This window comes from Acinonyx jubatus, chromosome B2, assembly GCF_027475565.1.
Source record: "Acinonyx jubatus isolate Ajub_Pintada_27869175 chromosome B2, VMU_Ajub_asm_v1.0, whole genome shotgun sequence".
Classification (NCBI taxonomy): domain Eukaryota; kingdom Metazoa; phylum Chordata; class Mammalia; order Carnivora; family Felidae; genus Acinonyx; species Acinonyx jubatus.
Window position 1 is genome coordinate 108,509,760 of NC_069385.1, and position 14,706 is coordinate 108,524,465.

General features: G+C 53.0%; 1 long non-coding RNA gene across 1 annotated transcript; it reads left to right on the forward strand.

Annotated features, from left to right (window-relative positions):
* Nucleotides 1-3,098: 3,098 nt before the first annotated feature.
* On the forward strand, nt 3,099-14,706 carry LOC106973983 (uncharacterized). Its single transcript, XR_001430073.3, has 4 exons — nt 3,099-3,511; nt 6,638-6,734; nt 7,288-7,444; nt 7,559-14,706. It is a non-coding gene; the product is annotated as an uncharacterized LOC106973983 (long non-coding RNA).

Consider the following 14,706-nt stretch of genomic DNA (forward strand, 5'->3'; position numbering starts at 1 on the left):
TTGCCTCAGGTTGGAGATGTTTGCTCTGTGACAGACTAGAAAAAGAAACTGTCACGGTCCTGAAGCCATGCTTCCATGGTCACGGCCCCAAGGAAGCAGGAAACTACAAAGCGCAAATCCTAAACTTGGGGGAGCAAATCTCAGCCAAAGGGTCCCTCAAAGCCAGGCCTCAAGGCCCTGGGAAGGAAGTCCTGTCTGAGCCCTCCTCCAAACTGCTCACATCCTCTCCCTACCCTCACCCATTCCCAATGCACAAAACCTCCCTAAGCTAGTTAATTCATCCTGGTCCTTGAAAGTCAAACAGAATCTTAGAGACTATCTGTACAAACCTCTTTATCTTTCCAGACGTGGAATATAAACAACAAAAGATATACTGACTTGCTGGAAGTCACACGGAAAATCAATACAGGAGCCAGGCTGAGGTAACCAGCTCAGTCCCACAAGTGTGCCCCGAGAACCTACCGTGTGCTCTCTGCCCTGCTGGCAGGGGTGGGACCACCAAGAGTTGATGAGCTGTGACTTGATTGGCCGGGCAAGCCTAAAATCCTTGGAATGAGAGCGCACACAGATTACCAAGCTCCTGACTATGTAAGAGAAGTTGCAAAATCCCTACAAGTTTAGCAAAGGCAGAGTCAGAACATTCGTTCGTTCATTCATTCATTTAACAAATACGTATTGAACCCGAAATGCTAGACATGAGCATGTAGTGGTAAATCACCCAGACGAGGTTCCTGCTCTCCTGGAATCCTAGAGAGGGAGAAAGACAAGAAACAAGTAAACAAATAAAATTAACTTAGCCAGAGAAACTAAAAAGTGACATAATTGTGGATGTAAGTGATATTGTCAAGAGGAGGTGCTCAGGGGAAGCCTCTTGGAGGAGGTGATATTTGAGCCAAGTCCTAAAGGTGAGGAGGAGGCATCCATGCAAAGGGGTGGAGCCAGAATGTTCCGGAAGGAGGGAACAGCAAGTGCAAAGTCCCTAAGGCAGACATGAAACTGATACGTCCAAGGAACAGAGGGATCAGTGTGTACAGGAGGCGAGAAGGGCCTCGAGGAGGAAGGGGTGGTCAGGAGGCAGGTGAGGAAGGCAGGCTTGAGTGTGGAGGGTTTAGGCAGAGAGACAGCATGATCCCACGTGTTGTGTCAAAGCATATCCTGGCTGCCGGGAGCAGCCAGAATTGGAGGCACCGGAGAGGAACAAGGAAGCCACAAAACCCAGGAGAGATGGTGGGAAGAGTGGACAAGTGACGGAAATATTTTTGAAGTCAAACAGGCCCCAGGATTGCTGATGGATTTGGATGTGGGGATAAAGCAAAAGCGGAGATCAAATACGAAAGCCAGGCTTTGGGCCTGAGCGACATGGGGGCGGCAGGACCATTTACAGGTATAGGAAAGTCACAGGTTACAAGGGAAGCCAAGGGTTACCAGTCATATTTCAGGAAAAAAGCTCAATGTCCTTTGCTCGCAAACCTGTTCCATTTAATGTGCTATATAACAGTGAGCCCACATGACAACAAAAGGTAGAGCCTTTTAAAGAATTCAAAGGAGGTTGTGACTGAGGATGGGGAAGAAGAGGCCTGGCTCTGAAAAATGGCCAAAATGGCCAGAAGTGTATCCATCACAAGTAGAATTTCAAAATTGTTTTCCTTCTGGGTTTTCCACACCGTGCGGCAGGCGGCCAGGCCTCCCCCTCGGGCCAAAGGAGAGGGGCAGTGGGGCTGGCAGGACAGCCTCATGCCTGGTGTTTGTGGTTCTTTAACTCTTGCTCGCCCTCTCAGCCCATTTTCATGTTACACAAGTGCAATTATTTGGATTTGAGCACGGTTCTTTTTTATAAGCCAAGAGTTTCTTTTTACTGGAAAAAACTACCAGCTGGGATCAAATACGAAACCACACTCTCGGTGCCACCTTCTGAGGGAGACACGGGCTTTAGACCCTGCGACCAGAGCTCCCCTTGGGAGCCTCCTGCGTTGCAGGGTGACGCTGACCGTCTCCCCTGTGCTTGTTCGTGCAGACCCCAGAGAAAGGCGACAGATTCCTCCTCTAGGGATTCTGGTTGGGAAACCCAGCCTCTTCCTCCGCCTCTGTATCTTGTAAGGCCCCATTGGACCCCAAACCTAAGCCCTTGGGGTCTGGACCAGCCCATCTCAGCCCTGCCTCAGCTCTGCCTGAGGCCTCTGCTGACCCCGGCCACATCCTTCCTCTTTCTACCCCACCCCAGTTCCTCCACATGGTCCTTGTCTACTTCTGACTGGCGTTGTCAGATGGTCTTCCTCATGTGCCACTCTAGCACTAGGCCACCTCCTCCAGAAAGCCCCCAGGGGTTAAGGCTGATGCTATCATCAACCTGGCCGTACGGTTTCTGGCCTTTTTCCCCCTCTCTGCTGTGTACACAGATGTGTGATCATCCTGGAGTGTGCGTGTGTGTGTGTGTGTGTGTGTGTGTACAGGCCTGGATGAGTATGTCCCCCACTCAGAATGGGGGATTCTTAAGGGGCCTCCGAGTGACCGATGGATACCCCTGTATCCTCTTCTGCAGGAATACCCCCCCCACCCCCACCCCCCATAGGGGTCTGTTCCTGGTCACTGTCCTGCCTTCCTACTCTCCCTGGTCTCCACCTCAGGTCCCTTCCATCAAATATTTACTGAGTGCCTACTCTGTGCCCAAGAGGTGCCAGGATCACACCAGGGAAGAAGGTAGACAAGGCCCCAGCTCTCGTGGAACTGTTATTCCAGGTGGGGGGACAGATTATAAACAGAGACATTGATGGGTGAGTGGGGATAAGTGATAGAGGCAGAGAGAACAGGTCCCTCCAACAGGGTAAGTGCTAGTCACTCCCTCCATAAAATGAGCACCTACTATGTGTTGGATGCTGTTCCAGGGACTTAAGAGATACATCAGTGAATGAAACAGACGGAGATGCTTGCCCTCGTGGAACTTAAATTCTAGTTGGCTGCGGGGAGACCGACAACACAGAGTGCACATAACAAGTAAGTGCGTTTTATAATGTGACAGCATTAGGAAGGGATCAAAGTTTAGGCAAAAGGGTACGGTAAGAGATGGGGGGTGGGGTGGGTAATGTTGCCATTTTAAACAGGTGGCTCAGGAGAGGATTCATTTTGAAGGTGCTGCTTGAGCAAAACCCTGAAAGATGGTGAGGGAGTAAGTCCTGTAGATATCTGGAGAAAAACATTCCAGGCAGAGGAGAAAGGTCGTGCAAGAGGTCCTGGTGCAGGAGCAGGCGAGATCTGATTGAAGGACAGTAAGGAGGCCAGTGGGGTTAAAGCAATGGAAGGGGAGGAGCTGGAAATGGAAATCAGAGAGGCAGCCAGTCCTGGAAGGGATCATGGAGGTGCTTGAGGGCCACGTGAGGGCTTTACTCTGAGGGAAACGAGGAGCTGCCGCAGGGATTTGAGCTCCAAAGTGACAAGATCTGAGCCACCCTTTCCTCGCTAAAGGGTGTAATTGTAGAAAGTGATGGCGGAGGAGGCTGCTGCTTGAGGCCATGAGGTGAGTGGGTCTCTCCAAGGAAGAGCATCTAAGCCGGGGTCTGAGGGACAGAGAATGGACATCCTCCCTTCCCCCCCTTCCTCAGTCTGTCAACCCGAGAAAGCCTTCTGCTGTCGAACTGCACCTCTCTCTTCTCCCTTCACCCCTCCTTTCTGCTCCTCATCCTCTCTCCCTCCCTCCCTCTTTCCTCCCCCGCCCCCTCGCTGACCCTCCCTCTCTCCTCATCTCCCTCCTTCTTCTCCTCACCTCTTTTTATCTTTGGCCTCACCCCATGGGGATGAGGGCTTCCCCCTTCCCAGAGTTCTTAAGAAACAGTTGGAAAAAAGCACTCGGAAAGGCTGCCACAGGCCCTTGGCGGGAGGGAGGATAGCAGATTACAGTGTCTGGTCGTGGCTGCTCACCCTGTAATCAGGAGGGTGTCTCAGGTGGACGGAGACCCTGGGGCATGCCCTGCCAGGCCGAGACTTCCCATCCCCAGTCTGCTCCTCCCCAAACCCGGGATGCTGTCTATGCCCCACACTGTCTCATCCTGTGGCCCAGGCCTTAGGATCAAGCGGCGGGTCAAGGCTGTGGAGTTTCTGACACCGACCGTCTAAGGGCAGGGGCAGGGCAGGGCAGGGCGCCGCTGAGTGCTGGTTCCACAGGGGCGGGGAAAACTCTCTCCCATTAAGAGCAACCCTAACCCTATACCTCGGGGGGAGCAGAGACAGCTCGGTACAGTTCCGCCTCTGTCCCCCTAGAGGACCGCTTGGGCGGCCAGTGGATCAAAGATGCAGGGGGAAAGGAGAGCCCCACCACAGGGGCCCAGCCTCAAAGCTCTGACTGGGTGTCCTCTAGGAAAGGAGACTCACAGTGTCAGCCTCCCAGGTCACCAATCTGTCCAGGAACAGGCCCAGCTCTTCTCGGCTATCATGTGCCACGCGTGGCTGTGGCCTCCAGCACCTGAGTCATCTGTGACTCATCGGCCTCTGCCCTCGGTCCCAAGAGGGTTGGGCCAGGTGGCCTTGGCATGGGGATGGTATGTATAAGACCTGTCCAGTGTCCCTGGTACAGGCCTGTCCCTGCCCTCCCTGCCCCGAGACAGAGATAGCCAGACCCCTCACGGAGGACCCCCATCTGCTCACAGAGGACCCAGAGCAGCTTGTACTGGACCCCTTCCGCCTTCACACGCACACATACACACACGGGTCACAGTGCCTTCCCACTCACGCATGTGCTGAGTGGACCCACATCCCCCAGAGTCTCCATCTAGCCCAGAGCACATGCCTGGGAGTTAGGGTCTGCAGTTACTTCCTTGTATGACCTCAGGAAGCATTCATTCCCTTTTTTAGGCCTCAGTTTCCTCCTCTGATCTGGGACTCACAGACCTCCAACATCCCTTCTAGCCCTAAATCTAAGGAGGGATTTAATGAAGTGATTTCAGACCTGTAGTCAGCCAGCAATGGGGAGAGCTAGCAGGGTGATGGTGGGTATGGCCGAGGGAAAGGACTCTTCCCTGGCATTCTCCAGACCATACCGCTCCTGAGGCTACAGGCAAACACTGCAGGGAAAAGGATAGTAATGCCCTGCCAATACTCTTTGTCAAACCAGCCAGCTCAGAGCCTCCAGGGCCCTGCTGTCGCCACCATCCTAAGGAGAAGGATCAAGGAGATAGACTTCCACAGGCCTCCCCCTCAAAATGGGCTTCCTGAGGGCAGGGCTAGGTCTCCCCCTCAAACTGGGGCTCCTTGAGGGCAGGGCTGTGTCTCCTTCCTCAGGCTGGTGCCCCCTGAGGGCAGAGATGTGTCTCCCCCTCAGACTGGGGCTCCCTGAGGGCAGGGCTGTCTCCCCTCAGACTGGGGCTCCCTGAGGGAAGGACTGTATCCCCTCCCTCAGACTGGTGACCTGAGACAAGATGGTTCTTTCCCTCAAACTGAAAGCCCACAGGTTAAGAGCTTTTGGTTTTACCCTTCCCCCCCCCCAAACCAAATCTTCCCCTCCTTGACTGAGCCTGACCCAACTCCAGGCTCTATTCCCATTCTGCCTGTTTTACCCTAGGTGCGTTGGCCCCCAGGATGACAGCACCCGCAGAGATAGAGGCAAGCAGGGATATAACATCCTAGCAATCTGCCAGGTCTTTCCCAACTTCCTCCTGTTTCATCCTCAAATTCTCCCCCAGAATATGGGTCACACCTGGATATTATTCCCCAGAGGAAAGACAGAGCCGTGAGTTTCAGAAAGCCAGAGATTTGTCAGCACAGCAGAGGGTCCCCAGGCCCTCACCCTCTCTGTCCTGTCCACCCACCCAGACCCCACCACCCCTGAAGAAGGCCCCTCCCCCAGTCCCCAGGAAGGGGTTAATGAGTGTTAGGCCTGGTAGGGTGGAGGGAAGTTGGGAAAGCTAGGGAGGGAGCAGTGTTTCTCCATTTGGCCAGAGCTTCGGTTTCCCAATACAGTATTACTGTTGGGCAGAGACAGGCAGCTGGGCAGGCTGAGGATCCCAGTACCTTCTTCTGTGGCATTGGCCAGGGGACCAGATCAGGCCCCTGAGGGCTCTCAGCCGGGAGATGACCTGGTCTCTGGGGAGCATGGGTCTGGGCCCACAGACGCCAGCAGGACGACGGCCGCCTAGGAGAGTGAAAGAGAGCCCAGAGAGGGGGTGGCTAGCCAATCTGGCACCCAGGAGGTAGAAAAGTAGCAGACACCCACTTCAGGGTCTCCAACTGCCCTTGCCACCTTCTGTCACAATACCTTCTAAGGTACTGTCTTCCCGACATTTTGTTTTACCATAACCCACGGGAAAAAATACATCCTACACTGCGACCCCTGAACACATACGAACACACATATTTCAAGAGTTTCAACAAACAATATCTACCCTTACTGCGTGCAAGCCTGTCTGCATTTTTTTAATTCTTTTTTCTTAAATTTATTTATTTTGAAAGAGAGAGGCGGGGTGGGGGGGAGCACAGGGGAGGGGCAGGGAGAGAGGGAGAGAGAGAGAATCCCAAGCAAATTCTGTGCTGTCAACACAGAGCCCAATGTGGGGCTCAGTCTCATGAAACTCAAAATCATGACCTGAGCCGAAATCAAGAGCCAGATGCTTAACCTACTGAGCCACACAGGTGCCCCTCTGTTCTCTTTCAGATTTAAGAAAAAGCATAATACTGGTTGCAAACCACTAAAATGACCTCATGTCCCACCGACAGATCACAGTTTGCAGTTTGGAAAACACTACTCCAAGGTCAGCAGGCTACATACCTGTATGCAATACCTTGCCATTGTACCTGTAGAGACATTGAGGCCCTAAGAGGAACCAGAGGCTGCCCAAGGTCGCAGGGCTGCTCTGTGACCTGGCCCCAGCCAGAGCTCAGTAGGCTCCCACAGCAGAATTTCCACTGTAAGCTTCCAGATCCTGGGGATTTCTTGAGACCACTGCCTGCAAAAACAAGGCCGGGGGAGAGGATTACCACTGGTGGACCATCAGAAGAGAGGAGATGGAGCTTTGCTGAGTAACGGGCTCTGCTAGGACTCCCCTAGGCCCCAGCACTCAAGACTCTATTGAGCCTACGGAAAGGGTCAGGCCTGGGGGTCAGTTTCAGTTCCTCCAGAGAATGGTCCCAATCATGATGGGGAGGAGAAACAGAGGCTCCCAGTCTGATGTGGCTGGGGGGCGGGGGGGGGGGGGCGGGGAGTGGTGACACAAAGCCCCTCCCTCTCAGGGAGCCCCTAGTCTGAGGAGGGCCCTGCCTCTGCCCTCAGACAGCTCCTGATTTGTTTCACATGGCTTTCTGCAGGTAGAAATTATGGACATCTCCAGAACAGGGACCCAAATGCAGTGTCTACACTGGGAACCTCACTGGCAAAGCCACAAGAAGGATGAGGAGGAAGGAGAGAAACATCAAAGCACCTGAAGGAATCACCTAGGGGGAAGTTTCCAGCCACTCCTTTCAGGTAGGGTTGCCAGACTAAGTACAGGATGCTCAGTTGGATTTGAATTTCAAACAATGAAGATTTAACTGAGCGTCCTGTGTTTTTATTTGCTGTGTCGGGCAACCCCACATCCAGGACTGACGTGGCATGAAAGGGCCAGGCTGACCAGGAGGCCCATGTAGGACTAACGGACAGCAGGAGAAGCTGAGGTCTCCAGGTACCCGGTACTGTTCGGCGGGAGGGGGGGTGGGGCAGAAACGAGAGTCCCTTAGTACCTTCTCAGCCGCCAGCAGGCAGCCCTCAGACCCGGCAGCCCTCAGACCCATAAACACCCCCAGCTTGAGTAGCCGCCTCCCCTCCCTCCCTCAGAAGTGTGGCGGGGACACAGAAAGCCAGGAAGAGCCTTTGGAGTGGGCATGTGGTGATGGGCCAGGGAGCAAATTGTTTCCTTCGTTCCTTCTCGGCAGCTGCACCAGGCCGGTTGAGATAAGAGAGTCTTCGGGGAAACTTCCTTTTAGGCACAAACCAACGGCTGGGCCAGGCACACCACCGGCATCTGTGGGCAGTTTCTCTGAAGTCATGGGGCCTGGGGGAGGGTTTTACCAGCATCAAGCTGAGCCCTTCCCCCCCCCCCCCCCCCCCCCGCCCCGCTCATGTCTCTTCTGCCCTCCTTCCTCCCTGCAGCCCCCAACACGCCTCCCTCCCCCACAGTTTGGGCTTTTAGTATGGCCGCTAGAGTTGGGCAGTGCCAAGGGTGTGGCTGAAGCAGCCACAGCCAGAAGGAAAGGGGGTGAGCCCACTGGCCTCACCAGGAAGGCATGCCCTGATGCTCTCATAACCTCTGCGGGCACAAACATCCCCTCTCCCAGGCCCGGGAGCAGAGCTAAGGGCTGGGTCCCAGGCCCTGCTTGTCCCCCGTTACTAAGAGGAAAGGAAAAGCTGTTTCTGTCTTCCCTTGTGGGTTTCTACACGGGCTGTTTCCGCATTCCATACGGACCAAGGGAATAAATCATCTGAAATGCTGAGCCTCGTTGGGTTCTGTAGATGAGCCTCAAGGAAGCAAGCCCAGAAGTTGCACCCCCTTCCTCAGGGAGCACCCGGGCTGATGACGGAGAATCTGTCCCACCCCTTCGGGACCCTGACAGAGCGGTGTGATTCATGTTCATTCTTTCATTCAACAAGTACTATATTTATTGAGCCCCCCCCTTAAGTGGTAATCACTTTATATTCCCTTATCTAACTTAATCCACATTAACAGCTGGGAGAAAGGTAGTATCGTGCCCATTTCACAGGTAGAGACAATGAGGCCCAGAGAGGTCAGTGACTTGCCCGGGGTCAGATAGCCAGAAAATGCTACTGATGGGAAAAGCGGAGCCAGGCTCTGTTGGATCCCAATGCTCTCTTCCCACCACCCTGTGCCCAGTCACAATAGTGACAACTGATGACCTTTTCTGGGCACTCACAACATGCCAGTCACTCACCCTTCCCCCAGGGATCACAGTTCTCTGATCCTTAGGTGTAATGGTACCGGTTTTTGTTTTTTAATTTTTATTTAATGTTTATTTATTTTTGAGACAGAGCATGAACGGGGGAGGGTCAGAGAGAGAGGAGACACAGAATCCAAAGCAGGCTCCAGGCTCTGAGCTGTCAGCACAGAGCCCGACATGGGACTCGAACTCACGAACCGCGAGATCATGACCTGGGCCGAAGTCGGAAGCCCAACCGACTGAGCCACCCAGGCGCCCCAAGTCATGGTACCTGTTTAACAGACAACGACTAAGGCTCAAAAAGGTAATTTTGCCCTGTGACACGATTTAGAGGCTGTCAGGGTTGGAGCTATGTTTTAGGTTTGGGTTTTGGACAGCGGGGACCCAGAATTAGCAGCTGGGATTTGAACCCAGGCGGTCAGGCCAGGCAGGACCAGAAGTGACCAGGCGTTATCAATTCTGTGGCTGCCAGATAGAGGGTTATTAATATCCATGAGGTGACTATTGCAGAATAGTCAGTCGCTCCCACAGGACAGCTCTGGGTCACAGAATTAGAGCCAGGTCAGCACCCCCCCCCTCCACCCCCCAGCCCCACAGGGGCTCATCCTGAGAAGCCAGATCCCTCAGCTGGGCCTCACAGCCCCTGCCCTGGGAGCCCTTACCCAACCAGGCGGCCGCCCCGTGACTGGGAGGGGTGACCCCTGTCACACTTGCATGTGTGCGAGCCTGTGGATGTGCTTGTGTGGAGGAAGACCTGTCTAGCCCTGGGTGAGAGGATGCCTCGAGGGTGTCCTGCCAGCGGAAGGCCTTCCCCCACCGATCCTAGCCTCAGCATGCCCTAAAGGCAGGCCCAGCCACCCTCTCCCTTTCTCAAGCCAGATGAAGGGGAGTAAGGGTGGATTCGCTGGGAGGGAAGCCTAAGGGAAGGGAGCAGAGGGAACTAGAGTGGGGATGCAGGTTCCTTGTCAGAGGCAAAAAGAGCCTCGAACCCTCTCCCTGAATATTTCCCCAGAAGACATCCTCCTGCGGCCTCCTTGGGAAATGGAAGCTTCCAGCTCTGAGAGTCCGAGGGAAAGCCTTCCTCTCCCTGCCCCAATCCCAGAGATCTTTCCCCATACCTGTACCACAAACCTTGTCCCCCAAAGATCCTGGAACAACAGGACTGTAATCTTGGGGTGCTTCTGAGATGGACCCCCGAGAGCCTCCTCCACTGTGGACCCCTCAGATGTAAGCTGGGAACGGTTTGAGAGCAGCCGGCCCAGGCAGCCCTGCCTCAGGCCTCCAGGTTTTCTGCCCAAAGCCCAGCTGTGTAGAGAAGGGTGGACACAAGGCGTCCTCTTTCAGACTGGAGGCTCTTGGTGTGTTTGGGGGGACAGGGCGAGAATGGCCTTGTGCTCTGGTCCTGTTCATTGGCTCATTAACTTCTCAAATACTGATGGCATGCCCACCTTGTGCCTGGCCCTGGTTTCGGAGCCACAGGGCATCATCCCTGGCCAGAAGGTCTCTCTCCACACCCTCCCTCCCCTCAGGACAACCCAGCTTCTCCACTCCTGGGCTCTGGGCTGAATCTGCCCTGGCTTGCCTCACTCCTCAGAGAGACAGGAAGGCCCTAAACTTAACAAAGATCGGTATAAACCCCAGCTATGGGATTTCAGTTTAAAATTTTAAAAGTGAGGAGGGAGAAAAACAACCAAATTATACCAAAGTAGGAACTCAGAGAAGAAAAGGGCATTGACGTGGGGACTAGACATAACAGCATAATTAGACCGGCTTTAAGCACAACCTTGAGCACTATATTAGCTTTCACACATCAACACCACCTCACAATGCTGGTGTGATTGTCCCCATCTTAGAGAAGAGAAAGTTAAGGCCCAGAGAAGAAATTTAGCCAGTGGCAGACACAGGATTCTAACCTAGATCTGTCCAAAGTCTTGGTGGGGCTCAGGGCAACCCAGATGGGCTCTGCAGAGGCACCAGGCAGGGCCTCACAGACCATCACTCCGTTGCCTCAAGAGACTTCCAGTCCTATGATGATGGCATAGCTGTAAACAGGGTGGGGAACAGGGACACTGTCTCCCTGCAGCCTGAGGAGATGGTGAATGGGGTTCTCAGACCTCCCCAGCAGAGGAGACAAGCAGGGCCCCAGGAGGAGGACACATGCTGGCTTCTGTCCCACTTGGAGCCAGACCCAGAGGCTGACAGGGGATGTGTGTCAGGGCCCAGGCTGGTGAGCTATGCTCGCCTCTTAACAAATGGGAAGAGAAGCCTTGTGGGACTGTAAATGTGTGTTGGGAGAAGAGAGAAGGAGAAGGGTGCAGGCCCTGAAAAGAGCTCCTCAGACACGGATACCCGGTGATTCCAAACATCTACCAGGCCAGATGAAGGCAAGGGAGTGCCTTCTTGAGAGTGGTTTCCATCTTAATCGACAACGAAACATCTGCTGGAAGGGCTTCTGTCTCCTCCCTCAGACCGGAAGTTCTGTGAGGACAGGGTGCAACCTGAGGGCAAGGGCCATGTCACCCCCTCAGACTGGGAGCTACCTCAGGGCAGTACTTTACTTCTTTCATTAATAGGCTACCCCCCTTCCACCCCGCCACCATCAAAGGCAAATACAACTGGGGCACCGGGATGGCTCAGTCGGTTGAGTGTCCAACTCTTGATTTTACCTCAGGTCATGATCTCACAGTCTCGTGAGTTTGAGCCCGGGTCAGGTTCTGCACTGACAGCATGGAGCCTGCTTGGGATTCTCTCTCTCTCTCTCTCTCTCTCTCTCTCTCTCTCTCTCCCTGCCCATTTGTGCTCTCCCTCCCTCCCTTCCTCTCTCTCTGTCTCAAAATAAATAAATAAACTTTCAAAAAAAAAAAAAGGCAAAAACGACCTTTTAAAATCTGTTTCAGATCTCAGCCCTCTTGTCCTGAGGAGACCCAGGCCCCGCCCTCCTTCCATAGGCTCCAAGGCCTGATGGTTCCTTTGCCGTTGAACGACTGCTCCCCGCCATTCGAGCTCTTCCCCCTTCCGATTGGCTTCCATCCTTTCCTCTGCAGATGCTCAGCCAGGTCCTATCTTTGCCTTGCATTTTCCCTTTCCAGGCAGATTATAAATATTATAAATATTTACTGATTCCTTCCCTCCCCTCCCCTATTTCCCGAGTCCTGATGGATGATGTCCCGTGGATGTGGCTGAGTTGTCTCTCTCCCAACAATTCTGAGTCCAGCCCTGCAGGGCCTCTCAAGGATCACCTCCTCTACCCCCCATCTCTAGGCTGGTGTTATGCTAAAGCCACCCCTAGTGAAAGAGAGGTCATTCTATACCAGGCACAGTACATATGCCTGGTATTCCATAAATGCTTGAGGATGGGAGGGAGAAAGGAGGGAAGGGAAGGAAAAGATGCCACAGGTTCTTCCTTCAAATTCCTCATGCTTCTCTCTCAGCCTGTTCTTATCCTCTAGCCTCTCCCCTCATGCTGTAGATGAGGCCCACTTTCTCCCGGTGAGATCTCATTAGAACTGACTTGCTCTCCTCACCCCCAAAATTGGACAATACTTTGTCCTGCCTGGGGCAGCACTTGTCCTGACTCTTCCCACCAGACTTCCTACCAGGGAAGACCCCTGGTCTCTGATTCTGTTATATCTACATCCCTCCTTTCTTGAACCTTGCTCTACCCCCTGAGACCATCACACATACCAATAAAACCCTATGGATAGGAACGGACAAAGGTCCAAGCACTAGGATGTGATGGTTTAGTTGGATGATTTATAATCGCTAGGTAACACCCATCCCAAAACTTCACAGCTTGAAACAGCAACAGTCCATGTATTTGTTCACAACTGTGTACATTTGGGCAACAGATGGTTGTTGGCAAGAGCAGCTCCCTTAAGCCTAGAGAATCCAAAATGACCTCGCTCATATGTCTGGTGCCTCAGCCTGGGGTGGTTGGAATAGCTGGGAAGCATTCCTGCCTCAGCCTCTCTCTGTCTCTCTGCATGGCCTTTCTCTCCAACATGGTAGTTGGGCTTCCTTACAACATGGCGGCTGCCTTCCAAGAGGACAAAATGGAAACTGTAATGTCCCTGAAAGTCTAGGGCTAAAAGTCCAAGAACAGCTCTTTCGGCACATCCTTCTAGTCAAAGCAAGTCATACGGCCAGCCCAGATTCAAAGGAGGAAAATAGACTCTACTTCTTGATGGGAGGAGCGACACGTGTGCACAGGGATGGGAAGAACAGTTGGCAGCCATGTTTGCACACAGGCCACCATAATGGTCTTAACATGAAACTGATGCAGAATCACCAAGGTCTGTATAAATCTACCCAGCTTCCTTGCAGGAGGGAAGTGGGTAGGCTGGAGGTTCCTTGGAGAAGCAAGTACTCCAAAGGCCTTTGGGGCTTTGGCCAGAGTCTGTCACTGCTTAGGAAAAAGGAAAAGGGACTCAGGCTGGGCAGATCAGAGTTGAGAAGGAGCAGTGTATATGTCCAGGGAAAAAAGTGGTCAGGCCAGAGGGAGGGTGTGAATCCCGAGGGGGAGATGAGCAGGGATAGCTTGGCACTGGGCCTTCCTCTGGGGTGGGGGATGAGCAGGTCTTATACAACCGGGGGATGCAGTATTTTCATTTTATCCTTCTTTTCCCCATAGTCTATTTAAAGACTGCTTCTCTCCTCCAAGTCTGCATGTTGCAATTTCTTTCGTGCTTAGGTTTTGGATCTTCCAATGACAAGCCCCAGCCCCTAGAGACATCTCTTGCCTTGCCTTGCCTTACCACACTTGGGGAACTCTGGATTTCAGCCTGGGTTTGGCCACCACCACATCCTCCCCCTGTCCCACTTTTCTTCTGGCTGTTTGTATTCAGTCTAGACGATTCATTTTTATTTGTTGATGCTCTGCCTTAGCCTGGGGCAACCATGGTGTGGTGGAAAGAGCACTAGAATTGGAGTCAGGAAAGCTGGTTTAAATTCTGGCTTGACCATTTACTGGCTGTGCATAAATTCGGGCATGTTATTTACCTTCTCTGAGCCTCCTACTTCCCATCTGCCAAGCAGAAATAATGAGCCCCATCTCCAGGGTGGCTAAAAGGAGGAAACAGTGCCTGGCATTGACCAACAGGCCTTTGTCCCTAATCCCTACCACCTACTCTGAGTCCCCTCCTTGCCCAGCCCTGTTCACGTCTCTACCTGTCAGCCCCTCCACCAACCACCCCCACCACTGCTGGCCTCACTCACCTCCACAGCCTTGGTATGAAACCCTCAGTCACCAGGCCTCAGTTTTGCAGTCACTTGAAAAACGTGAACTGAGGATGAATTATGTTCCAGGCACTGTTCTAGGTGCTGGAGGTACAATGATGAACAAAACAGACAAAAGTCTCTGCCCTCGAGTGGCCTGCATTCCAGTGGGAGTGGCGGGGGGTCAGGGGGGGAGGCAGACAAAAGAGACAGTAAATTTTAGAGCCATGTGGTCCAAAATGGCAGCCACTAGCCACATGTGTATATTGAGCCCTTGAAATGTGGCTGTTCCCAACTGCGGTGTGTGATAAGAACAAAATACACAGCAGATTCAGAGATTTTGTACCACACAAAAGTGAAATCTCTCCTTAATAATTTTTATATTGATTAAATGTTGAAATGGTATTTTTAGATATGTTGGGGTTAAGTAAAATATATTGTTAAAATTAATTTCTCCTGGGGGTGCCTGTGGCTCAGTCAGTTGAGTGTCTGACTCTTGATTTCGGCTCAGGACATGTCCTCGTGGGTTTGAGCCCCACATCGGGCTCTAAGCTGCCAGTGCAGAGCCTGCTTAGGATTCTC